General features: G+C 44.9%; 1 protein-coding gene across 1 annotated transcript in view; it reads right to left on the bottom strand.

Moving 5' to 3' along the window:
• The window catches only part of LOC126195155 (mediator of RNA polymerase II transcription subunit 17), a 99,333-nt gene that overhangs the window by 47,193 nt on the left and 37,981 nt on the right, over positions 1 to 14,159 (bottom strand). The window lies entirely within an intron of this gene.

Consider the following 14,159-nt stretch of genomic DNA (forward strand, 5'->3'; position numbering starts at 1 on the left):
CCTATTTTTTGTCTGTATCCTAGATATTTATAGGCATCTGTTTTTTCCATCGCTTCTATGCAGTTGCTGTGGTTATCCAATATGTAATCTTCTTGTTTAGTGTGCTTTCCCTTGACTATGCTATTTTTCTTACATTTGTCTGTTCCAAAAGCCATATTTATATCATTGCTGAATACTTCTGTTATCTTTAGTAATTGGTTGAGTTGTTGATTTGTTGCTGCCAGTAGTTTTAGATCATCCATGTATAGAAGATGTGTGATTTTGTGTGGGTATGTTCCAGTAATATTGTATCCATAATTTGTATTATTTAGCATGTTGGATAGTGGGTTCAGAGCAAGGCAGAACCAGAAAGGACTTAATGAGTCTCCTTGGTATATTCCACGCTTAATCTGTATTGGCTGTGATGTGATATTATTTGAATTTGTTTGGATATTAAGTGTGGTTTTCCAATTTTTCATTACTATGTTTAAGAACTGTATCAATTTAGGATCTACTTTGTATATTTCCAATATTTGTAGTAACCATGAGTGGGGTACACTATCAAAAGCTTTTTGGTAATCAATGTATGCGTAGTGTAGCGACCTTTGTTTAGTTTTAGCTTGATATGTCACCTCTGCATCTATTATCAGTTGCTCTTTACATCCTCGTGCTCCTTTGCAACATACTTTTTGTTCTTCATTTATAATTTTGTTCTGTGTCGTATGTGTCATTAATTTCTGTGTAATGACTGAAGTTAATATTTTGTATATTGTTGGTAGGCATGTTATGGGGCGATATTTAGCTGGGTTTGCTGTGTCTGCTTGATCTTTAGGTTTCAGATAAGTTATTCCTTGTGTAAGTGTATCAGGGAATGTGTATGGGTCTGCAATGTAACTGTTAAATAATTTAGTTAGATGTGAATGTGTTGAGGTGAATTTCTTTAGCCAGAAATTTGCTATTTTATCTTTTCCAGGGGCTTTCCAATTGTGAGTAGAATTAATTGCTTGGGTGACTTCATGTTGCAAAATTATCACTTCAGGCATTTGTGGTATCATCTTGTACGTATCTGTTTCTGCTTGTATCCACCGTGCATGCCTGTTATGTTGTACCGGGTTTGACCATATGTTGCTCCAAAAGTGTTCCATGTCTGTTATGTTTGGTGGATTGTCTATTTTAATGTGTGTGTTATCTGTTGTCTGGTAAAATTTCTTTTGGTTTGTGTTGAATGTTTGGTTTTGTTGCCTTCTATTTTCACTTTTTTTGTATCTTCTAAGTCGTTTGGCCAATGCTTGTAATTTCTGCTTCTTTTCATCTAATTGCTCTATCACTTCTTGTTGTGAGATTTTACCTAACCTGTTCATTTTTTTTCTGACATTTCATTTCTTATAAATTGTGTTAGCTGTCCGATGTCTTTTCTCAGTTTTTCTATTCTAATCTGTAGCCTGTGTTGCCATGCTGGTTTTGTGGGTTTCTTCTGTGTGTTGGTTGGTTCTGATCTCTGCCTAGTGTGTATATTTAGTGTAGTGAGTGCTCCTATATAAACCAGTAGTTGTAACTCTTCCATAGTTGTGTTTTTATTTATTTTGTTGTGTATGATTGTGTTGATAGTTTTTATTGTTGTTTCGACTTGTGGGTTATTTGGCGGTCTATGCAAGAATGGTCTAATGTCTGTATTTGTATTCTATATATGTCAGCTGAAATTTTTCTTCTATATCTAACATGTGTGTCACTTCGTGTTCTATTTGTGCTTGTTCTGGTGGCTGTCTTAAGATTTCGTTTTCCTCTGATTGTTTAATTGATGCGTGTTGTTCTTTGTTTGTTTGCTCTGGGATGTTTGAGTCCATTACTGTATTTTCTTCTTCTTCTGATTGCACATTATTTTGTTTCAGTATTTGTTGAACTTGTTGTTTGATGTTTTCTAATTCTGACTGGGGTATCCTGTTATTTTTGATTATTACACGGATCTGATCAGCTAGTCGTTGTTCTGTTAAAAATTTTAATTCTGGGTATCTGGTGATAAATGTTGTTATACTTGTGATCTGTATCCAGTTGTGTTGGTTCCTAGATTTGTTGCTTGGTAATAGCAGACCATGAGGTGTCGATTAACTTCATCTGACCATCTCATCCTCTGTCTTTGTTTTCCTTCTAGGGTGGTTGCAGGAAGCATATCCTGCAAAACACCTCTATTTGGATTTGAATCATTTTCCAGTTGGCTAGCAGTGTTGTTACCATTGTGGGTGGGCATAGGGTTCAAGCGTCGTCCCCGACCATGATGGCGCTTGTCTGAGGCTTCTTTAGTTCTGTCCTGAACCAACTAACCACACTAAAAGGGGGTTAGCCCTATTAGTGGTTTGTTCTTTTCGTCGCCTTTTACGACTGGCAGAACATACCGGAGGCCTATTCTTTTCCCGGGCCTCCACATTATTATTATTATTATTATTATTATTATTATTATTACAATAACATCAGACAACTCAAGATAGTGCAAATGCTCACATTCAAAGAGATTTAACTTCAGCCAGAAATAGTATGACTTTCGCATTCCGTTCTGACCTGATATCCCCATTTCTTACAAGTGTACTGAAAGCATACTATGATTTCTAGGAAAGCAGAAGAAAATTACACAATGGTATGAACTTAAAAGTTTAAATAATGCATAACATTTAAGTACAGCTGTACAAACTTGAGTGTAAAAGTAACAGAAATAGTAAATACACAAGAAAAATCAAGGGGTTTTAGATGCAATCATAGTAACGGTCATTGTTGTGCTCCTGGCCACATATAAAATTATATGCACATTTGTTGCACCAGTTCACCCACTCCAGATTCAGCGTCATGCTCATAACATCTTGCTTTGTGAGAAACTTTCACGTTTCATAATATTTACAATGAATTTTACTTACAAGGTGTGTCACTTAAAGAGACTTTTATATCCCCAGAATATTTTGTCTTTTAGTGCCACTCATTAATGGACTTGTTTTCTTCTATCATTGTGAATTAACATTTTTTTTTCATAATTTCAGTTATGAGAAAAATTTACATTTTTTTCATAATTTCAGTTACGAGAAAAATCTACAGCTAAATGATGAATTAATGGAAAATTTACAAAGGAAAGAAGAGATTAAACATTAGGCAAATTCATAATATATAGTGATGGGACAACTAACTGGTTTTAACAACTGATTGGCCAGTCAACTATTTTCTTTTTGTTCACTCAGGTCCCCCCCCCCCCCCAGCCGAATGAAACAACTGAATGAAAACTAGTCTCTCCAGTCACATCAGCTACATCAATGTTTTTCACTCAATTTCTGCGTTTGATTGATTTCACTTAATGTGAGACAACCGACTGACATAAGTCTCCAACTGTTGTCTGTTATATGAATGTTTCCATTCAGTCTTTGGGTTTGGGTGATTTCATTTAGATATGTTTTCACTCTCTTTTCCATCCAGGGCAACGTCCTTGTGGCTGGGCTCATTGTGCTATTGCTGTCAGTCTCCTGCTGCCACCAAGAGAAAAGCTGGGATGTGGAGGTGGCCCAGCCACCAGCACAGTGCTGGAACCCGCCCCCACACTAGCAGGCCACATTCTCATCCCAGCTGCACTGCTGGCAGCAGCAGAAGACTGACATGGAGCACACAGAAAGCACACACAGCCAAATGGTAATCATCCCAATTTTTCAGTAAAACAGAACGCAATCAGTCACTAAAATCTGGAAATGTTCCTTACTTCTTCACACACACATAAAGGAGCTTTTGCACTCATTTTTATACTGCCAACAACACATCAGCTTCATTAGTTATGTGTTAACTGCATCTGGAACAACTTAATCTACAGCAAAATATTCATCAGTTTTAACTCTGACCAACCCCTCCCGTTCCACCCCATCCCTGATGGTAGGGCTACCCTCCGTGGAGAGGGGTGGAGGCATATGTGTACCCTGGTTGTATACCATTGCTATAGTTCAACAAAGTTCTCTGCATCATACCCTGCAGAACAATGGCTCGACTGATTAAAAGCATGCTAAGCGATCAGAAGTTCCAGGTAATCACTGGAAGAAACATAAGTAAGGAGAGGAAGCTGAACAACGGATTGCCTCAAGGATCAGTTCTCTCAGCATTACTGTTCAACCTATATCTGTCTGATCTACCTGACACTTCATCCAGAAAATACTGCTATGCCGATGACCTGGCTCTAGCCGTAAAACACCAGAAAATGAAGCCAACAGAAGAGATTCTAACCAATGACCTGTCTGCATTAGATAATTACTTCAAAATCTGGAGACTCCAACCCAGTGTGAGTAAAACAGAAGTGTATTGCTTCCATTTAAATAATCGGTTGGTGAACGTAAAACTGGAAGTAAGTTTCAGAGGCAGAATTCTTTGTCATAATTGGAACCCAAAATAGCTTGGTGTCATCCTGGACTGTATACCATTCTTCAAACAACACCTTCTTAACTTAGCTCAAAAGTTGAGGACTCAAAACATCCTCCATAAGCTATGCGGAACTACCTAGGGATCGTCAGCAACCACCCTGTGATCTTCAGTTCTGGGCTTGGTGTACTCAAGTGCTGAGTATTGTGCACCTGTTTGAATGAACAGTCATCATACAAGGCTTGTTGACACCCAGCTACATATGACAATGCACATAATATCTGGTGCAATCAGATCTACTCCAGTTTATTCACTTCCACTGTTAACTGGTATAATGCCTCCTGATCTACGCAGATGTACTGCCCTTATGAGAGAATTCCACAAGATCTCCAGGAATTCTAACCTACCCGTGCACAGCGACCTGCCACTTTTGAATTGTAAGAGACTGAAATCATGCCCTCCAACTCTGTGCAATGCTGCTGACACGGTTGCTAAGGATTTCAAACCTCTTGAAAAATGGAAAGGTCAGTGGGAGCAGTGACTGATGGTCACCTGCGTAACACCTTCTCAGGTGCTAAACTTCACTGTGGATTCGACCTGCCACGCAAGGTCTGGACTACTCTCAACAGAATCCGTACCGGCCATGGCCGATGCAGGGATGCTCTCTTTAAGTGGAAGAAGCTGCCTGATCCAGCCTCCTGACTGTGGGGCTCCATACCAGACTGTTCACCACATTGTCAGTGTATGCAGGATTCGAGCCTATCATGGTGCTGAAGAGGACTTCCTGCTAGCAACTCCAGATGCTGTGTGCTGGATTGAAGGACTAGATATTCAGTTGTAAAGACAAACTTAAGTTTCTTGTGTGTCAATATTGTTGTGACAGTGCCACGACATTTACAGTGCCGCCACGACAGTACGCGCAAACGGCGATAGAGGCGCTCCGCAACTCGGCTGAGCGCGGGAGCGCAACCTAGCTACGAACGGCACCGGCCGCACATCACGGTACGGCAGTCGAATAAGAGATACTGAGTTGTTATCATGTAACCAGCTATTGTTTCTAAGTGAGTGTGTTTGAATATCCATGCAATTATCGGTGATTAAAGGTTATAACACTTTTTGGCGACGAGGTCGGATATTTTCACTGCTTTGTGGATTTGTGTATTCATGACGGGGCAGACATGGAACAGCTTATGCAAGCGCTCATTGAACAACAAACACAGCTGACGGCTAATATTCAGGCGTTGTCGACGGCGCTTACTCATTGTCTGTCTTCCTCTTCTCCGCCTCCATTCCCTCCTTACGACAAGGCCGCTGAAGACTGGGAGGATTATGAGACGTGTTTGCGGCAACACTTCTTGGCTTTTGGCGTTGTCGACGCTCCTTTGTGTAAGTCGTTATTTCTATCTTGGATTTCCCCACGGATCTATCAGCTGCTATCTCAGTTAGCCCCTCTACGGGAACCTGCCTCTCTGTCCTTCCAAGAAATGTGTGACTTATTGTCTAACTATTACCGAAAAAACACCCACATCATTGCCGCCCGCGTGGCGTTCTACAGGTGTCGTAAACAGCCCCATTAATCTTACCGGGCTTGGGTGGCGGAACTACACGGTCTGAGTAGGAAATGTCAGTTTGTCACGGACACTCATCATGAGTCTTACGCTGATTCAATGGTTAGGGATGCTATTCTACGGCTTGCTCCTGTTGTCAGAAGTTCTCAGCATCACTCAATCCTTTGAAGTGTCTCACGCTGCAGGCGCGCAAATCGACGCGTGGTGTAATGTAGGCACTGTACAATTTCCCTGTTTCACAGGAGAACGAAGATGTGGCGGCAGTTCACTCGCGTAAACAACGTCATGTTGGGCCGCAACGCTCGCAGCGAAAACAGCAACCACAGAAGCAGGTTTGTTCCGCACTTCCTTCTTGTCCACGTTGTTTCATACAGCATGACAGGGCCGCGTGTCCAAAACGTTGGGCCACGTGTAATTCCTGTAGGAAAAAAGGCCACATTGCTTCTGTGTGTCAGTCCCCTAAAGTTCCTGTCAACGAGGACGAGGCATCGGACATGGATGTTAAATGTGTGCTTTCTCAAACAAATAAGTTGTTTGTTACTGTTCGTGTTCTGGATAAAGACATTCGCATGCAAATGGACACTGGCTCTGCAGTAACTCTCATTAATTCTCGCACGTATTTGGAGTTGGGCTCCCCTACCTTGTCTCCAGTTACACGAAATCTGAGAACTTATAATAAACAGAAAATTCTTATCATTGGCCAGTTTGATGCTTCCACTGCCTACAAGTCTGTTGTTAGGCCCCTCACGTTTTATGTGGTGGATCATGCGGGCACTGAAAACCTGTTCGGTTATGATGCTTTCCAGTTGTTCGGGTTCTCCATTGATGATGATGTGCACCTCATATCTGAGGATATTCCATATCAACAGCTGGATGGATTGTATTCTAAATTTTCGTCCATGTTCTCTGCTGGTCTGGGTCGTGCCAAGGATTTCGAAGCCTACATTACTCTTAAACCTACAGCTCGCCCTAAGTTTTCCCGGGCACGCCCTGTTCAGGTGGCGTTGCGTGCACCTGTCAAGGCTGAGATAGACAGGTTAACAGCTTCAGGGATTCTCCTTCCTGTTACCTCCAGCGAATGGGCATCGCCCATCGTGGTGGTTTCTAAACCAAACGGGAGTCTGCGATTGTGTGGTGATTTTAAAGCCACTGTCAATGCTCAGAGCCTCATTGACACTTATACTCTTCCCCGTCCTGAGGAGTTCTTTACCAAGCTCGCTGGGGGACAGTTCTTTTCCAAACTTGACTTATTGGAGGCGTACCATCAGTTGCCGTTGGATGCTTCTTCCAAGGAATTTCTCGTCATCAACACTCCTTGTGGGTTGTATCAGTACCAGCGGTTACCATTTGGCGTCGCTAGCGCGCCGGCCATTTTTCAGCGGTTTTTGGAACAGCTCACGGCTTCCATTCCCAGCTGCATAAACTATCTGGATGACATTGTTGTCACGGGGTCCTCCACTGAGGAGCACCTTCGCAATTTGCGTTCCCTGTTTCGGGTTTTGCATTCGGCTGGGTTGAGGTGCAATCTGGACAAGTCACAGTTCTTCCAACCCTCCATTGTGTATCTTGGTTTCCACTTGTCCCGTGAGGGTATACGTCCTCTACGTCAGCACGTTGCGGCCATTAACGCTCTACCCCGGCCGTCTACGGTCAAAGAACTTCAGGCGTTTCTAGGCAAGATTGCTTATTATCACAAATTCATTCCATCCGCAGCGGCGGTAGCTCATCCTCTGCATCAACTGTTACGCAAAAACGTCCCTTTCTGTTGGTCCAACGAGTGTGAGCAGGCTTTTGTCCCCCTGAAGGCTCATTTGCAGTCGGCGCCTTGTCTTGCCACATTCCGTCCGGGTCAGCACTTGGTTCTGGCGACTGACGCGTCACAGTATGGCCTAGGGGCTGTTCTCGCCCATCGGTATGAGGATGGGTCGGAACGACCCATCGCCTATGCTTCCAAGATCCTCAACGATGCGCAACGGCATTACTCTCAAATCGAAAAGGAGGCGCTCGCTATCATTTATGCTCTAAAGAAGTTCAGCGTTTTTTTGTATGGTTCTAAGTTTCACCTCATCACCGACCACAAGCCACTGGTCTCTCTGTTCAGCCCATCGGCGTCGCTTCCGGATAAGGCAGCTCACCACCTGCAACATTGGGCCTTATACTTGTCTCGTTTTCACTATGAGATTCACTATCGCCCCACGGCCCAGCACGCCAACGCTGACGCATTGTCGCGATTGCCGATGGGCCCCGACCCGGTTTTCGATAGTGATGAACTACTCTGTTTCCACATTGATGAGGAAGAACGTCGTGCAGTCGAGGTTCGCAGGTCGCGTCGGATACTGCGCGGGACCCGGTCCTGCATCAGGTGATCGGTTTTGTACAACGGGGTTGGCCGGACAGGACCAAGGGCCGGGCATTTAATCCCCTTCGCAACTACCATGCCTTGCGCCTTCGTCTGTCTGTTCGTGATGGTGTTGTTCTTCTGGCCACGGATGGCGCATCTCCACGGGTCGTGGTGCCAGCCTCTCTTCGCAAAGATGTCCTCAAACTGCTGCATGAAGGCCATTGGGGTATTTCTCGGACTAAGTCCCTGGCCCGCAGGCACGTTTATTGGCCCAGTATTGATTCGGACATCGCCCAAATGGTTGCTGCGTGTGGTCAGCGTGCTCCACACCTGGCTGCACCTCGTACAATGCTCTCTCCGTGGCCTGATCCGGCGCAGCCATGGGAACGGGTGCATGCTGACTTTGCCGGCCCCTTCCTCGGTACTTATTGGCTACTTTTGATTGACGCCTTCTCGAAGTTTCTGTTTGTTGTTCGATGTCCGTCGCCCACCACTGCGGCGACGATGCTGGCTTTGTCCAAAATCTTTGCGCTAGAAGGTCTTCCATCCACGATCGTCACGGACAATGGCCCTCAGTTCTCTTCACAGGCCTTCCGTGATTTTTGTACTGGACAAGAGATTCATCATGTTACAGCACCTTCCATCCGCAATCGAATGGGGAGGTCGAGTGCCTTGTCCGCACTTTCAAAAGCCAAATGAAAAAATTCCTTAGTGATTTTTCCACAGATGACGCTCTTCTGCAATTTCTGAGTTCTTATCGCATCACGCCTCTGGGTGATCGCAGCCCTGCTGAACTCTTGCATGGCCGCCAACCGCGCACTCTACTGCACCTGCTTCACCCTGTCAGGCCTTGTGCTGTGTCCCCTAGTGCGGGAAAATACTCGGTGGGTGCCGACGTGTGGGCACAAGGGTATGGATCTCGCCCTAAATGGATTCCAGGGGTGGTCACGGCTCTTCGCGGCCGCCGGCTTTGTGAAATACGTACGGACGATGGCATGGTTGTTCGCGATTATGACCAGATGCGCTCACGAGTGGTGGCCACACCGGTGCCACCGCCCCTTCCTTCGCCTCCACCAGCCCGAGACGCCAGTCCTGTCGCTGCTGCCGATTTACCATATGTGTTGCTGCAGCCGACGTCGCTACCGCTTCCGAGTACGCCAGAACCGGCCCCAGTCGCGACGCCGCCTTCTCCGGGACCCATCTCGCTGGAGCACACCCCCAGGTCCACGACACCTATGGATGCTGCTCCGGAGTTTTCACCCATCATCTCGTCCAGGAGGCACGTTCCACGCATGAGCTTTCGTCCTGGACATTTTCGACCATACTCTCATGTCTCTCCGCGGGATCTTCTCGGGGCCTCACAAGAGGCCATGGATGTCTCCGCACTGTCCATGTCTCCAAGGAAGTGAGTGTTTTTTTTTTTTTTTTTTTCAAGGGGGGACAAGTGTTGTGACAGTGCCACGACATTTACCGTGCCGCCACGACAGTACGCGCAAACGGCGATAGAGGCGCTCCACAACTTGGCTGAGCGCGGGAGCACCACCTAGCTACAAACGGCGCCAGCCGCATGTCACGGCATGGCAATCGAATAAGAGATACTGAGTTGTTATCATGTAACCAGCTATTGTTTCTAAGTGAGTGTGTTTGAATATCCACACAATTATTGGTGATTAAAGGTTATAACAAATATGTTTATATGTATATGTAATGTAATTTTATGATATGTCTGTATTAGCCATACACAAAATAAATAAAGTTCAACTAATGAAAATACTAAAGACTGGTCTCACTCAGAAAAATCAATGGATAGGTCACTCAACTGAAACACTACAGAGAGATTTCAGGTGAAAGACAAAGTACATCTTTCAACCAAAAACTACAGACTGGTTTCTCTTGAAAAGAACAAACAATTAATTCAGTCAATAAAATGGACCATGTCAATTGTTTTTATTCAGTTGCTACCACAGACTCATTTCACTTGAAAAAGATGAATGAATAATAATCTAATCTGTGTTACCACATACTGATACACTACCAGCATGTTTAAATTGGCAACGGAATTGCATGTGACATCAGATGTCAACAGTGGTTGTGTGGAATCTGGTGGACCCAATGGTGTGCATCAGCTGAGCCATGTCTCCAGCGGCTCTGGACTACGAATGCCCTCTGCCACCACAATATATGAAGGCCGGCGGCAGCCACTTGCGCTCTTGCACTTGCAGCCTCTTTGCTATGTGATGCTACACAGACATTTACAATGCTTTCCTCTTGTGACAGTGCTAATATTTTTTATCTAGACTCTTTTGATTTGTTTGGGCTAAGGATTCAGGGCAATTTACTTTCTGTGGCTTCCTTTGATCCTTGGGATAGTGTTGCTAAGTTATGTGCAGAATCTGAGGATATGTCTTCTGACAGTTTAGGCAAACCCAATAATTTTGTTACCCATGTCACAATGAAGAACACTGCACAGCCACATTTTGGTAGGGCTTGTCCTGTTATTCATGCTCTTCAAGACCAGGTGACTCAGGAACTTACTGCTTTCCAAGACAATTGGGATGTAGGCCTCCTTACTGTCTGTCAGTGGGCATTCCCTCTTGTTATTCTAAAGAAGCCATCTGGCAGACTCCAGTTGAGCACCGATTTTAAGAAAACTGTCAATTCTCAAACCGTTATTGACAGTTATCCCTTGCCATGGCCCAAAGGATTGATGGATAAATTGGGTGCCAGTCATTACTTTTCCAAAATTGATTTGAACGCTGCTTACTTGCAAATACCTCTGTATCAGCAGTAGCAAGATGTCTCTGTCATTAACATTCATCTGGGTCTTTTCAAATTTTTGAGATTGCCATTTGGCAGTGCTTCTACACTCGCCATCTTTTAGGACTTTCAGGCGCCATTGATGGCATAGTGTGTGTGTGTGTGTGTGTGTGTGTGTGTGTGTGTGTGTGTGTGTGTGTTCCCCCCAACTGAACTTGAGTACTTAGGACATATCATTAACAGCCAGGGAGTTCACTCACTGCAATCACATTGGCATCCTATCCATGACCTTCCACATCCATTAATGTGCAGGAAGTGCAGCCAGTATTAGGAAAGCTCACACATTACATCTAATTTATTCTTAATGTTGCTCAAATTGTGGCTCCATGGCATTGTCTGCACAGGAAGAATGTTCCTTTTGGTCGCAAGAGTGTCAGCCTACTTTCCAGAAGTTCAAAGATGCCTTAGCTTTGTGATTCATGCCTTAACTGTTGTCTTGGTTGTAGATACTTCCTTCTGCGGCATCGGTGCAAGTTTTGTCACGCAAATTTGGTGATGTTGTCAGGCCAAATGCAAGTTGTTGAACAAAGCTCAATTTAATATTTGTAAATTGAAATGGAGGCTCTTGCCATTGTCTATTATGTCACTAAATTTCACCAGTATCTACATCGAGTACAGATTTAAGTGTCAGGAAGTCGTTTCTGAAAGTATTTGTATGGAGTGTAGCCATGTATGGAAGTGAAACATGGACGATGAATAGTTTGGACAGGAAGAGAATAGAAGCTTTCGAAATGTGGTGCTACAGAAGAATGCTGAAGATTAGATGGGTAGATCACATAACTAATGAGGAGGTATTGAATAGAATTGGGGAGAAGAGGAGTTGGTGGCACAACTTGATGAGAAGAAGAGACCGATTGGTAGGGCATGTTCTGAGGCATCAAGGGATCACAAATTTAGCATTGGAGGGCAGCGTGGAGGGTAAAAATTGTAGAGGGAGACCAAGAGATGAATGCACTAAGCAGATTCAGAAGGATGTAGGTTGCAGTAGGTACTGGGAGATGAAGAAACTTGCATAGGATAGGGTAGCATGGAGAGCTGCATCAAACCAGTCTCAGGACTGAAGACCACAACAACAACAACAACAACAACAACAACAACAACATCTTTCTAACAGAAAATTTTACATGTTAACTGACAATTACCTCTAGAATATCTGCTTAGCCCTTCTCAGTCAGTCAGTCCCAACTCACACAGCACAGGTGCTGCAATGGTGGGCTCTTTTTTTGTCAAGTTATAAATATGGGATTATGTATCAGCCACTTCTAAGTATGCCAATGCAGGTGCTCTTCCTCACCTTCCTGTTGGCCCAGATTCCACATTCAACAAGTCCTCTGCTTCTTGTTGCTACACAGATGCTTTGCATAGCTTCCTGTTTAACTACTGGAAAATTGTCCAGGCCACAGCAGAGGGTCCTGATTAGCAGATTCTGTTGCACTACATTCACAATGGTTGACCACGTTTAGGCAGACAGATTCATAGCTCTGTGGTTTGTCAATATTTTGCCCACATCCCTATGCAGTTCACCAATGTAACATTTTGCTTGAGACTGATAATGACCAGTCACATGCTTCATTTGATACACCAAAGTCACTGTAGTGTCATTCACACCACACAGCTTGTGTGACATCATTACACTTGGAAGAGTCTGGATGCACAAGCTTAACATTTGACTTCTCAGTGCCAAGCCTGTGCTGAACATCAGGCGTCTCCACCTCAGCAGTTCTGCAAATGGCCCAAACCTGAAGGATCTTGGCAACATTTGCAATTGGATGTTGCGGGTTCTTACTGGAATAAAAGGCAGCATTCCACAATCCAGGCCTAGTCATCAATCCTCTGCCTCAAGGGATTGGCTGAAGTGATTGTAACTGACAATGGACCTCAATTTGTTGCCACCCAGTTTGAACAGTTTTGCACCACTTCTGGTATCCACCACATCGCGTGTGCACCACTTCACCTACAATCCAGCAGTGAAGCTGACTGCTTTGTAAGAACATTTAAGCAACAGATGGACGAACTTCATGCCTCCCACACACGGGATCAAGCTCTGTTACAGCTCTCCTACAGCTCCCAGCCATGCAATAGTCCATCATCAATAGAGTTGTTACATGCACGGCGGCACTGCACCTTGCTTCAATTTCTATACCCATCACAGTGGGTGGTGCCCACTCTGCCCAGACAGGTAAAGTAGCAAACTAACAGTTCAGTCTTTTACAGATTGTATGCTGGGTGGAGATTCTGGGAGCAAGGCACCATTGTACGCCTCCTTAGACGTTCTCTCTTTTTCCACCAGGAATTGACAGGATTGCTGACACACAACCAGAATAAAATTTGTTCACGCAAATTGCATGATACTGCCACATACTTTGTGCTTCCAGATTTCGCATCTGCCCCGATGCAGCAGTCCCCCACTGTCAGCACCAGTTCCAGAGCTGATGGAAGATGATACCCTTTCACGGCCATAGCTGTCTTGACAGCCACCATTGCCTGAGGATGGCCCCTCTTCCCAGCGGCTGTCACACGTGCTGTCTCAGGTCCCTCTGCAGTCATTGAGATACCTCCATCTCCATTTGCTGCTCTGCCTCTGGATGTGGGTGTGCACCCTCGCCCAGTTTTTTGACTGATTTTCCCAGTAGGGCTTGGGGCATATGCTGTGGTGCAGGTGGGAGCTCGGCAGCAGCCTTAGCTTCAGCTCCTGTCTCCTCACTGCGACCTGCATCCAGCCTTCCCCTCCATCATCGTTTGCTCATCTAAGCTATATGATGACAGTGACGAGGTTGGAAGGGGGGGGGGGTGGAGGGGAAGGGATGTGGTTTCACATATCAATACCACCCTAACAGCATCCTTAAGTTGGCAATGGGATTGCAAGTATCCATCATCAACCACACCGATAGCGGTCACGCAGGATCGGGCAGACCCAGCGATGAGCACCCACTGAACCATGCCTTCAGTGGCACTGGGCTATGAGTGTCCTCTGCTGCTGCAACATAGCATGGCCAACAGCAGCCACTCACTCCTTGGCATTTGGAACCTCTTCGCTACATGATGCCATGCAGATGCCACCTAGTCATGGCTCCGCTTTAATA

The sequence above is a fragment of the Schistocerca nitens genome, chromosome 7 (genome assembly GCF_023898315.1).
Source record: "Schistocerca nitens isolate TAMUIC-IGC-003100 chromosome 7, iqSchNite1.1, whole genome shotgun sequence".
NCBI lineage: Eukaryota > Metazoa > Arthropoda > Insecta > Orthoptera > Acrididae > Schistocerca > Schistocerca nitens.